The sequence below is a fragment of the Pleuronectes platessa genome, chromosome 6 (genome assembly GCF_947347685.1).
Source record: "Pleuronectes platessa chromosome 6, fPlePla1.1, whole genome shotgun sequence".
Classification (NCBI taxonomy): domain Eukaryota; kingdom Metazoa; phylum Chordata; class Actinopteri; order Pleuronectiformes; family Pleuronectidae; genus Pleuronectes; species Pleuronectes platessa.
Genome location: NC_070631.1, coordinates 6,522,587 through 6,535,563, shown reverse-complemented (window position 1 = coordinate 6,535,563; position 12,977 = coordinate 6,522,587). Strand labels below are relative to the sequence as shown.

Here is a 12,977-nt window from a genome sequence, read left to right as displayed (position 1 = left end):
GCACCTGGGAGAGTCGTGCAGTTGCTCGCTCCCCTGCTAAGTTTCCACAAAGCCCGTTCAATGACGCGGGAGCCCTCCGAGCCCTCCATTGATTTATATTATGTGAGAACAATATCAATTCACCTGAAGAGCAAGCCCGGGTCCTTTCTCCTTACACCGTCTGTCTTCCAGGATAAGACCAAGAGCAGCCAGGTGAGCAAGTGTTTTTCAATGGAGGGAGTATTAATCACGACAGAATATCCGTCTCACTGTCAGCTTCCTTTGTGCCGAGTCTCCGTGGTAATTATTATTCATCATGACAGAAACTCAAAGAATCCCTCTTTTCATCTTGTTATTTATGTTTCCATCTGGAGCGTCGGATCACTTTATCTTTCCAGTCTGCAGGGTTGTCAACTCTCGTGCCGGTTTTACTCTGAGTCGCACGCACACACACAAACACACACACACACACAAACACACACACAGTGAGGCTGACACACTCACATCTTTCAAACATGCCTCAAGCCAGAAACTACGGTTAGGATTGAAAGATTAACAGCGTAACACAATCGACTGTAAATTTAAGCAGTGTTTTTCCAGAGCTTTGACATACAATATGCATTCACACACACACACACACACACACACACACACACAGACACACACACACACACACACAATGTCACTTATCCACGTCTCCACCACATCTCTGTTTTTCCCCTCATTCAAATTGCCGTCTGAAAAGACTTTGATGCTGTGGCTGCTGCAGGCAATTGTTTGAGTGCAGAATCCAAAGCAGCAGATCCTGAGCTGAAAGCATCTTTAATGTTACGCAACTGGCGTGTTATGATAACAGTCACATTTTTAATGATGGCAGGGAGCTGCTCCCTCCGCACCTCGGCTTTTAAAACCAACAGCACTGCCTCTGTGTTTGGTGAAAACCACCTGAACCGGTGACATTATGTAACGAGCTGTGTCAAAACCTGCTCCCTCCTCGCAAAACAGAAAATCCCCTTCCAATCAATCAGCGACGGCTCCACGGCACCACAACCGCATCTTTGTGCAAATATTACTTTGACACAGTTATAGCACAGGCCGACACTTCACTCGTCGGACTCACCGGATGTTAGAGCGTTGGGTACAGGCCGGCCATTGGTCGCTTATTTTAGGCATCAATCTCCTCCTCCTTCCACTTCACGCCTGTTCCCCCGCCATACGTCTTTCACTGCTGTTTGTGGGATATAAAGATGGCAGCACGACCCCCCCCCCCAAAAAAAAAAGTGAAGCCAAAGATTCCCAATGGCCACCTGGTGGCTGGCTACAGTACAGGTCATAAACCCTGCCTTCTCTGTGTTAATGGATGAGACATGGACCAGTTAAGTCAACATAACGTTGCCAGTAAATTTGGTTTTAATTTGTTATTTGCTGTTATAGAAACTGCGTGAAAGTCATGAGTGACAGCTGAGACTGACTCGTGATTGGTCGAGAGCAAGGTCCTCGAGACCGCGGCTGCAACCCCCCCGATCGTTGCTGCGTAGACTCTGGTTTTTTAGATTCATGTCTGGATAGTGGGAGGAAGTGGAGTCCATCTTTATATTCAGTCCATAGTTGCACCAAACAAGTTTCCCCCCCGACACTATTTTAGTGGCACCTCTCGCTGCATCCTGGATTTAGTGCTGTCCAGGAGAATTGTGATTGGTTAAAAAAAGACACAAACAAGCTAGAGGTATTTCCTCCTGCAGCAGAATGATAATGGCTGCAGCCAGAACGCTCTCCAACGCTGACACAACACTTCACTAACAATGAACATCAACATGTGAGCAATGATTTAACAGCCAGTGCAAACACGGAGGGATCTGTTTACCCTGATCTGTACATCAAGTGGGTCTCAAGGAAATGATGATGAACACTAATGTCAAAATGAACACATCCACATTCCCCCGTTGCCTTTGGTGTGAGCTCCACAGACTGAGACAAATACAAATTCAGAAATCCTGGCCCACAGATCATAATCATCCATGTCCGTCAAAGCGTTGTTTAAAAGATCCAGCCATGAGAGTTACTGTTCCGTCGGACACGTGAACAACAAACCAGAACTGTCTCTGCCGTGGAAATAAACATGTCAGAATGAATCCGTCCTCCGGTCGGGTCCAGAGGACGCTCCTGTGAGAGCCTGGGACAAAGTCTCAGTAATGCAGGCCTGGTAATTGACTCATGCCTCAGATGAAAAGATTGTGTTTTTCATTGAGAGCTTATTTCATTCTTTTGAGCTGAGGAGTCACAGTTGTTGGGAACAAGTTAAGGCAGCGGAGGACGGAGCCAGCGCTTCCAGACAAGGATGAATAAACAAAGTCGAAACAACAAAAAAGCCAAGAAGAAAAGAGATGTTGGGCAACGCTCCGATGTTTTAAACAGTTTCCCCCGGGGGGATGTGTCATTTTGAATATTGCTGCTGCTGCTGCTGTAGCTCTCCCCTGTGGTTCATGCACTTGAGCATATTAAAGCCACAAATAGCTCGAGTCTGTGTTTAAACCCACTGACATTCTTGGAATATTGAAATTCAATGATTTTGTTGGATGAAACCGAGTCGTACAGAATCCACGCATGTTTCCTCTCTCCTGAAACCGATTTACTTCATGCTCCATTTGTACGCTCAATAAAACTTTAAATTTGCAGCGTGTCAGACGTCCAAGTCCCTCAGTGAACTGCTGCATAGTCCAGAGCAAACTTTTCATTGGTGGAGAGAGGAGGAAGGAGGGATGCCGGCCTAGACGGGCCTGTGACTGGGATTTATTAGAACTGGATTAAAAGTGGCCAGATAAAACATTCTTTAATCCTCAAAGGTGACGATCAGGAAGGTTGTTCTTAAAAGTCATTAGTTCATTTATTCCAGGGCCGTCCCCACGTGTAAGTCGGGGGGGGGGGGGCCGTGGAGGTGAGACCTTGTCAGAGTTGCTTTCCTCCCTGATTAATGGGGAGGCTCTGGGATAAGCAGTGTATTTAACTGGGCCAGCTTGAGGGGGTGCGAGCAGGGAATCAGACTCGGGAGGGAGGGGGGGGGAAGCGCGAGTGTGTGGGAGAATTGTCGGGCTGAAGGTGTGCAGTTCAAACATAGGGTAATGTTTACTTTAAGTGTTGAGACCCTGGCTGTTTGCTTTGCTCCCTCCCCGCCCCCCCGCCTTCTCCCTCCCCAAACCCATCACCTTCCCTTTGGAGACAGAAATAGACTGAGTGGAGCTGGGACACCCATCGGTGTAGCTTTACTCGCAGCGCCCGCAGCCAGCTCCAAAATAATGGTCAGAAATATGGACCAAGTGATGCATTCAGTCAGCGAGGGCGATAAAACATTCAGCTGTGTCCCCCCCCCCCCCCCCCCCCCCGACAGAGTGGCCGTGTGCAGCGTTTGAAAGTTTGCCGGCTTTTTTTTTCTTCTGCATTCGAGACAAAAACATTCTTTCATGACATTTTTTCAGAAGAAAATGCTTCGTTTTCACGAGCCCCTCGCAGCGCGGGAGGAAGGGTGCCGGGTTCAATTCCATAAAAAAGGTGTTCTCTGGATCCCGGTGTTTGTCATGTATGGATAATTACACAGGGACAAGTATTGTAATTATCCATCTTGGAACCACACTTACACTGTACTTAGGGTTGCGGTCGTGCAGGAGGGGGGATAAGGTCAGGGTAATTACTGTAGGTACTGAGCAGCATGGCTGTAGTGTGTATATGCAAACCTCTTTTATCTATAAGTTCTAAATGATCCATATTCTAGTCAAACTGATTCAATTGGTTGCAAAGCAAAGCAGCAGATCTGTAACGGACTCGTTTCTGCAGTCTCAGCAAATTCTGACTAATGCAATATTAGTACAAACATTAACTTTATCCCCACACACCAGACATATTTAGAGACAAACATATTCTACGTTGATTCTTTTTGTTTTAAAATTGCATTTAACTGGTTTACAGCCTCTGCAGTGTCGCCGGCAGGATGGAGCGTGTGCCAGAAATCATGTCATGGCATCCTTCACTTCAAAACTAGTGGTGGCTCTTGGTCTTGCACCTCAGAATTGTTTGTAACTAGCCGCCTCACTCATTCGCCTTTACAAGCATCTCTATGACTCGAGGAGCTGGGAGTTCAAACTTGGAGGTGAGCCACAGTAAAACCTCACCTACAATAATGCAGTGTTTGGCAGTGATTCCGATTAAGACTGTTTTCTTCGGACGCCCTCTAGTGGTTGTGAGCATATTGCAACATGGAGCGCGTTGAGTGCGTTCTTGTTGTAAGCGCACTATCGATGGAGTCGTGTATGAACAAGGCTTTACACTTTCTCTCACAATGTACCAACATGCAAATATTGTTGATTTAAAAAAATCTGAATACGATACACAAGATGTCTCCATGTTCAGGGAAAAAACTAAATTCTCAGTTTCCCTCGTTCTGCAGATGAATGTAAAAACAGCCTTCTGGTGAAAATCAACATCATTGTGCACAACAAGCACAACACCTTAGAGCGGGGGGGAGGTTTGCATATTTACACCAGTAAAAGTGAACATACATACAATCATAATGCTTCTCCATGTGCTCGACTCATAAACGAAAACACAGCCTGAGACCACATTTCCATCGGGAAAGTGAATATATAAAACATGTCACGTTAAAATGTGCATACTTAGTGTGTATACATCCAGTTCTATTTGTAGCACAAGCTGATATAATGTGATGTGAGTCGGTGATGTGTTGGTCCGGGGGCCTGAGAGGAAGTGAGGAGCAGGTTGTGGACGGGAACAGGAACCACGGCTGCTTGTCGCAAAACATTATCACAGCACAGCGTGAAAGTGTCGCTGATTTTTCAAGTTGCTCAGGACATGAGACTCTCTCACCTCCACCTCCTCCTCCATCTCCTCCCAGAAAAAAAAGGTGGTTTTGATGAAATGCAGACGTCAACATTAACACAAAATTTAGCATCCCACCCCCCCCTCTGCTGCCCAGATCCCCCTCCAGCTAATGAAGGGACACACTGTTGGCTGTCCGGGCAAGGCTCTAAAAAGTTGTGAATAAAAATATCAACTGCTTCCATTCGGGATATTTACACTCATCCTTCACACACTCTAAATGTTTAGGAATCATGACCACCGACTGATCCTGCGCTTTCAGAAAATCTGTGATCACAACTTCAAAACCCCCGGGTGCCTCCCTGCTTATGTCCACCGACCATGAAGCCTCAGACTAATCTGAGGAACACGCCGGCCGGGCTTCAGCAGAGCGACAGTTTGTTCACATGCCTGAAGACATTAACTGTGTCAAACCGACGCCTTGTTTATGCCGACCCATGCTTTCCTTATTTATTCCTTGTGCCTCTTGTTTTTATTAAAGTGCTGCACCTCGTGAGGTACAGTTTACTTTGCACGAGGATTACTCCTCGGCCCAGGAAAAACAGTTGTGTAACGTCCCGGAGGGAGTTTGTTTCCAAAATGTGAGAAAGAAAAAGACCCCATGATGATGTCACAGTGATGTTATCGGTGTCTCTTTCTCGGCTGGAGCTGGAAGCATTTTTAACAGGAGGCCTATCTGCCTCAGCTGTCTCTGCTACAGATGACGTATGAAAAAGGAAAAACACAAAGTTAGCCAGTTAGTCGGCTGGTTTTCCTTTTCACCGTTTGTATAGAGTCACTTGTCATGATTCTTCATTTCCAGTTGCTTCTGTTACTGAAGCTGCACCAGCAAAGTGAGAACACACAAAAGAACCAGGTGACCCAAGAAGATAATGGGACAAATAAATCGAAGCTCCCATGATTCCACGCTGCTTCACGATGTCATCCAACTGTAGGTGTTTTGATTTGTTTTGTTGATTTTTGTTTTGATTGCGAGACCATATTGTACGTTTGAACTTAATTTGAAAGAGGCAGAGAAGCCATGCAACAGAGCCGGGTCCAGGAGTTATTGGACTCCCCCCATTTTAAAGTTTTTGAAGTTTGATCCAAACTATGCTGCAATAGTTGTCCCATTTCTTTTTGGAATTAAATAACTAAAGTTCCTCCAACTGCAATACTAAATTGCTGAAATGTAAAACGACTCTTATCTCCATCAAGTAGGTCATGTTTTCATCTGTGTTTGTAATTAAGCAGAATAACTGCAGAACTGATTTCCATGAACTTTCCTAAAGGGGGGGGGGGGGGGGGGCATCACTCATGGAAGAACTACTTTCGCTCCACATCCGAAACCAGTGTGCAAATCCAGGCTTTTTTATTTTCCCTCTTTCTTTAACATTGTGATGGCATTTTTCATCATCTGCCTTTATTTCTCAGGGAATAATTCTTGGATCATTATGGAAAAATTCAGGGATTTATATTTATGAGTGTGTGCAATTAGGCCCAGATCCAAATAGCAAATCTGGATCGGGTGAATTTTTAAATGCGGTTACATAAGAGGACTGTTGGGCCTTGGCGGAGGCTTGTGATAAATTGAGTGCTGCTTCTAGTTTCCTCCTGTATTTTCTAAATTAATAATTTGTTCTTCATTACCTCAGCGCGTATTCAACCTGCAATTAATTAGGTTCAGAGTTGTGTATTTGTTTATTCACTCATCAACATCATTAAACCCACGACAAATGCCAAACAACTGTCTATTCAGTCACATATTTGTACACACAAAGAGTCGACTAGTTTCCACACTGAGGATTATTACACTTTATCTAATCTAAATATTTAATTTTGTAGCATTTTAATTTCCTGTCAATCAAAAATGGAAACTATGGAAGCAATTGTTGACTCTAATATTTACTTTCCAAGGTTTTTGCTCCACTTAATTTTTTTACATATTCTGTATCTCTCAGCTTCTGTATTCAACAAACCTGTGTATAATGGATGTGTACTCTGAGATGCCCTTATTACAACGTTTCAGCGAACACATACAAGCTCTATTTATGTAATACCTCAATCTGTCTCTGCTTCCATGAGACTTTAATGCCGTGTGTGTTTTCCAACACAGCACAGGCAGCGACTCCGATGAACCCGGCGACTGCAGAGTAACGAGTGGACGCACCTCGTGTCATTTATAAAACATCTCTGGAGGAAGCTCAGGCTCCAGCTCCGTGAATAAATAACGTGGATTCTCTGAGATTCGGATCACAGACCCGAAGCATCTGGTGCTGGTCCTTTAGCATGTGTGGCCTTAATAGACTGTGACTCGCAGACCTCCGGACCACCTCCAGAAGGAAAACACTTATTACAGTAATTAAGTGAATCATGGAGTAATACTAAGAGAGCGCCGAGAGGGGCCGACGTGACACACACATCATGTGTCAGAGGTCTAATACATACAACACTGAATAATTGAGCGTAGCTTGTAACAGTTCCCATTAGGAGGCGAAGAGACAGGGAATTAATTTGAACCTTTCCGGCGAGGGGGGGGGGGGGGTTCCTCACCCTCCATGTGGCATGTGTCCTTCACCGGTAATGATTTCTTGGCCTCGCGCAGCATATTTTATACGCGGGTAGGGTGGCACTTAGTCCAGCTGTGTACCTTATATTTATACAACCAGAGCTAACTGACATGACACTCTCCCCTCTGCACACAGCAATTACATTCATTGGTGGTTGCTTTAGCCAGATACAGTACCAACTATAAAAGATGGCAACGTAGCAATTACAGCACAAGTGTGATATTTTTAGATGTTTCCTGTCAAACTGGGGGAATAAAGTGGTTCTCTGTGTAAGCTGTGAAGCAGGCATTAACTACTGAAGCTCAGAAAACTGTGAAGTTCAGCGGGCTGGAACTGACTGGACGTTCGCTGAGAGACAGCACAATCACTCCGGGCAAACATTTCACTTTAACAGGCGTTTCAGCAGTTTAATGGCCTCTCAATCAAAGTCCGTACTGTACTTCAGCAGACTGCATAAGTAGGATGCCACAGTGAGAGAAAAAAAAATGGAATATATAAAGTTGTACCGTCGCAGAGGGAGGCAGAAAAACAAGGTGTTCATGTGGAGTCATAATCGGGTCTGGACTTTTACCTGCAGTGGGCTTTTCACACAACTGTCGGATGTAGGGCTGCAACTAAACATAGTTATCACGAAGAAAAAGCATTAAATTGTCAAATCGAAAAAAAAAAAAATCTTGAAATTATGATTATTATCATTGTTATTTCTAAAAAGTACATTAGCGGAACCTGGTGGTGAATCGTCACCTGCTTTATGGACTCAAGTGAACTTTGCAGTTAATCATTGCAGCACCATGACATGTCTGGAGACTCCAACTTGGATTATTACAAAAGTAGAATTGTGTGGACTTCTTTATTATAAAGAAAAATTATAAGGCTCAGGTAAAAACTTTTACCTTCAACGGTGGATCCTATTAAATCTCCTGCACATATTTCCTACTTGTCCTCATCAGTATGAAGAAATGTGAACCAATAGACACAAATAAATGAATTATATATGTATATAAATAGCTTTTCACTTTTATTTTGAATATTTCAGCCACCGGGACAGTAGAATTACCCTGGAGTAAATGGCTGTAGAGCTGCAATAATTAGATGAAACATCTTTTAATTGATTAACAAAATTGATCAACAACCGTTTCGATGATCAGTTCTTTTATTTGTGTCATTTTGGCCCAAAATCCTCTGGTTCCAGATTCTCAAATTTAAACATTTTCTCATCGTCTTGCTCTTCTGTGATCGTAAACTAAATATCTTTGGGTCTCGGATGACGTCCCCTCTGGGAACCGATGAGCATTCTTTGCTATTTGCTGACATTTAATAGAAAATAATCAAGTTCTCCATAATGAAAATAATTGTTAGTTGGAGCCCATAAATGTCTGCATGACGGATGGTTACAATTTAAACACAAGAACAAACATTACTTGCCATTAATCATATTTAGAAGCTATTACAGTCTACAATAAATATATATCTGGAGTTCAGCAGAGGTGATTAAACACTGCGGAGTGTCATGTGGGTTTTCCCAGGCCTCTGTCCATTGAGGAAGTCTCAAATTCATCAGTGAAGTCATTCCTCTTTCTACCCAGAATGCATTGGCCAGGGCCCACCACATAAATAACTTTCCTCTTTTTTTTTTTTTTTTTCATCTGGATTCCTTGATGTATTGGGCTGGATTTTTCCATTACTAAGCAGAATAAGAGCATTTCCTTTCACTTCCAGCAGTCTCTAAAGCTGGCGCTCACCATCAGGAATGTAAACACACACAGTCTGTAAACAAGGCTCTCTCTGACCCCCAACCCCCCTCCGACAACGCTGACCATCCTAATGATGTCCCTAGCGGACCCCCCCCCCCCCCCCCCCCCCCCACACACACACACACACACACACCCCCCACCCCCCTTCAAACTCTCAAATAGAGACGCAGACCCATTATTCAGCCGAGGGGTCACAGGAGGGAGCGGGGAGGAGGGCACGAGAGGAGGAACCACGGTGTGGAGTCAGTCGTGGGTCCCAGGAAAGTGCAGAGGCTATGGGGACAATCTCAGTGATACCTCCTCCTGAATCACACTGTCCCCAATCAGTGAGTAATGCACAAGAATAACAAATGTGGGCTGAGCGGTGGAGGGGGGGGGTTAGAGAATTAATGATCCAAGAGTCTCTGCAGCTGGCTGAGGGACAGCACTGAGGCTCCTCAGCGAGCCGGCGGCGCTCGTGGGGGGGGGGGCTCGAGACTCGCGGGGTCCATCCTCCCCCGAAACCAACAGGGAAGTTGTCAGCGCAGCGCCGCATCTGCACGGGGAACAAAGGCCTGTGCCGGGGTGAGAGGCAGCGAGAGGGGAGAGAGATGGGAGCCAGGGGAGAGAGTTTTTCGGGATGTTAACCACAATGCCACAGTTGAGAGAAGCATCACAGGCCTCATTTGGAACATATTGTTCAGTTTAAAGCCTCGATAAATAAACAAGCTCCACACAGGCTCTGCACTCCTTCCTCCTGAGTGCGCGAGGGTTTGAACGTTCCTCACCGCTGGACACTGGTACGAGAAACCCAAAGCGGCTCAGACGACTGAAATGATATTTATTCCCTTCGTCTGTCGCGCCAAAGGGAAATGAGGTGAGAAACAGGGTCACAGGGGCCTGATAGAGGGAGTCTGCTCAAGGAGAGGAGAAGAGGTACCGTGACAGAGGGGTCTCAACAGCTGATCCGGTCCCCTGGGGAGGAACAGGGAATCTGCAGTGTCTGCAAGCAGGGCTGTGTAGTTGGGGGGGTTGGGGGGCGATCTACCCAGGACCCCCACTGAGGGAGGGCCCTCAAAAAGCCTGTTTGTCCTGGTTTTATTCCTAAGTACTTAATAGAGTGATTTATGAAGCTGGAGTGAACCTGTTGTGAGTCAGGTCTCCTCCCCACAAGAAAGCAAAATCAGGAAATCAAGATTGAAGAAGAAAGAGATGAAAGGGGAAAGAAAGCAAAGTGACAGAAAACAGGCACTTTGCTTTTAAACGGCTTTCTTTCTGATTGATTGACGACAACAGCCTATTTGCATCATGCAGCATAAATGAACCCATCCAGATATACTGCTTTTCATTTGCGGGTCATTGGGAAGCTGCAGCCGATCCCACTGGACACTGGGCAAGAAGCCGGGTACAACTGCAGGAAGCTGAGTCAGGATTCAACAATAGAAGAAGAAAAAGCCGCTCACCGCATTGCTTGTAGTCTCCACCTCAAACAATTATGTCAGACTCTGATTAAAACATAATCTACTGTCCTATTTTTCCCCTCTCAAGATAATTTAATTATGTAAAACGTAGCCCAGCCAGAAAGTGTAATTTCAATCTGGGACCTTTTCCTTTGAAGTGAGATTAACTTTGTTTTGTGTATTTGCTTAAATATAAATCATTCGGAAGCTGCACTTGAAATTCTCCTTTTTCGAGCCCTCGAGTGGGGGGGGGGGGGGGAACTCAGATTTCTTAAGGCCAGAATCGTTGACACTCTGCTGCAGAAGGGGAAAATGTCTTGGTCTCACATTCCAGCGGCCCCGGGATGAAAGTGAGTGACTGTCCAGAACGTGGAGCCCTCGGAATCGCCTCGGGTCACAGCTTGTGGCAGACAGCCCCGACTTTACACGTGCCTGTAAACACGGTGCTCGATCTGGACGTGGCCGCTGCAGCCATGCCTGCCCCAAAACTCAACTCAAGTGTTTGTATAAAGCTGCGGCTTGGCCACACCGGAGAGAGGAATTAGACGGACTAGGCACAATGCGCCGGAGCCGCTCGGTTTTTTAAAGGATTCTCCAAATGTAGCGGAGCCTCCCTTTGGGCAGCGAGAGCTCTTCTGCCTGCTAAGTGCCATCATTAACATCCAGTCTCAAATCACTCATCGCCGTCATCCTCATTCACTCGCAACACGCCCATAGATCAAAGTCCCCTTGGTGATTCATACCACATTGCTCACGGACAGAATTTCTATCGAGCGTTTTCCCACCGTTTTGCCAGGATAATAATCTCCCTGCTCTCCCGGCTGCTTTGTAACAACACGCACGGCGGTGCCGGCGCAGCACTTGTCAAGGCTGATGCTTTTCCCTGAGTGTGTCGGCTGAGTGGTGAAGTGAAGCCGGATTAATCCGCCTCCGCTCTCTTGTCAGCGAGGCACCGAGGGCCCCCCCGGGGCCTCACCTGCCTCCGACACCGGTACACACCGAGTCGGCTGCAGAGAGCAGGAGCCACAGACTGAGACCAGCTCGGAGGGTTCTTTTGTTTAGGGGGAACATTCGCAGGTTGGGAGCTTATCTGCTTTAATTGGGCTCAGACAGGGAGAAGCAGGTAAGACTAAATAAAGTCTGACACCTCGCCGGAGTTACATCCTGATCCACAGAGTTCTTTACGTCTCAAAGTCACAGGGCATCCCGATGACGACAGGAGAAGTCTCTTTTTCTTTCTTCTCTGGTCGACCTGAATACATCTTCCATCCACACGGCTGTTTAAATAACTCTGAAGGAAAAAAATGGTGCTACGTTACCATCGCAGACAATTGGGACTTTAGCGTCTGCTTGGTCTGAGGCACATGGAGTCTCTGAGGGGATAAGTGTCGCCACTCGACAAATACCACTGCAGGAGCTTGTCAGGATTCGGGGGGGGGGGGGGACGCAGAAACCCCACCGCCCGACTGGAGGGGATGTCAAGATGTTAAACCAGGCGACCGGCCATTTTCAGAGAAGATGGTGCAGCGGCCCCCTGTCCCTCTGTCATTTCTTTCCATCGCTCTCTTTTTCCAGCTGAAGAACAAATGCTCATGAGTTCAAGGCCAAGGGGACAAAGTAAAAATCCCAATTTAACTGGTTCTCTTCTGCAGCTGTAAGTAATGTTGGAACCACCATGGATACAGCCAAGGCACACACACAAACACAAACACACATACACACTTTGACACTGGCATTCTTACACAGAGCTGCAGCATAGCCAGCCAACGCAAAGTGGACTGGACGGGCCTGGAGGACGCACGGTGAAGGGGGCAGAGGGGAAGCTGTGCACGTCCTTTATGTGGCAAAACAATATTTAAGTAGCACACCGGCCGACGGGAGCTTTCTGACATGGTGGGTGTGATGCAGTCGTTGCTTATGGCTGACGGAGGAGAAGAAGAAGAAGAAGAAGGAAAAAGCGCAGCTACTTCATTAAGTGCAAAGGAAAGGAAGCGGGGACAAAGCAAACAAAGCAGGAGTTGGGTGAAAAAGAAAAAAGGGGGTGAGTGGGTGTTGGGGGTGGGTGGAAGGCTGGTTGTGGGGTGGTGGTGGTGTGGAGGGTGTGTGTGTGTGTGGAGGGGGGGGGGGGGGGGGGTCGCTCAGAATCGGGGGCAGCATCTCGAGCTAAGCCTTCCCCGTCACTTGGGCCTCATATTGCCAGGGCTGCTCGGTTCCCACAGTGGGCCCGGGCCCCGGCTCTGGCCTTCCTCCCCGCTCCGGCAGCCCTGCGTCTTTAGACCCCCGGGCCCCGGAGCAGAGGTTACACCAACACAGCCAGCCACGGCAGCATGTCAGCCCCACACCAACCGTTGCCTTGGTGCCGCTGCATT

The 12,977-nt window shown here is 46.7% G+C and overlaps 1 protein-coding gene across 1 annotated transcript in view; it reads right to left on the bottom strand.

Annotated features, from left to right (window-relative positions):
* scube3 (signal peptide, CUB domain, EGF-like 3) overlaps positions 1 to 12,977 on the bottom strand; it is a 66,081-nt gene that overhangs the window by 52,494 nt on the left and 610 nt on the right. The window lies entirely within an intron of this gene.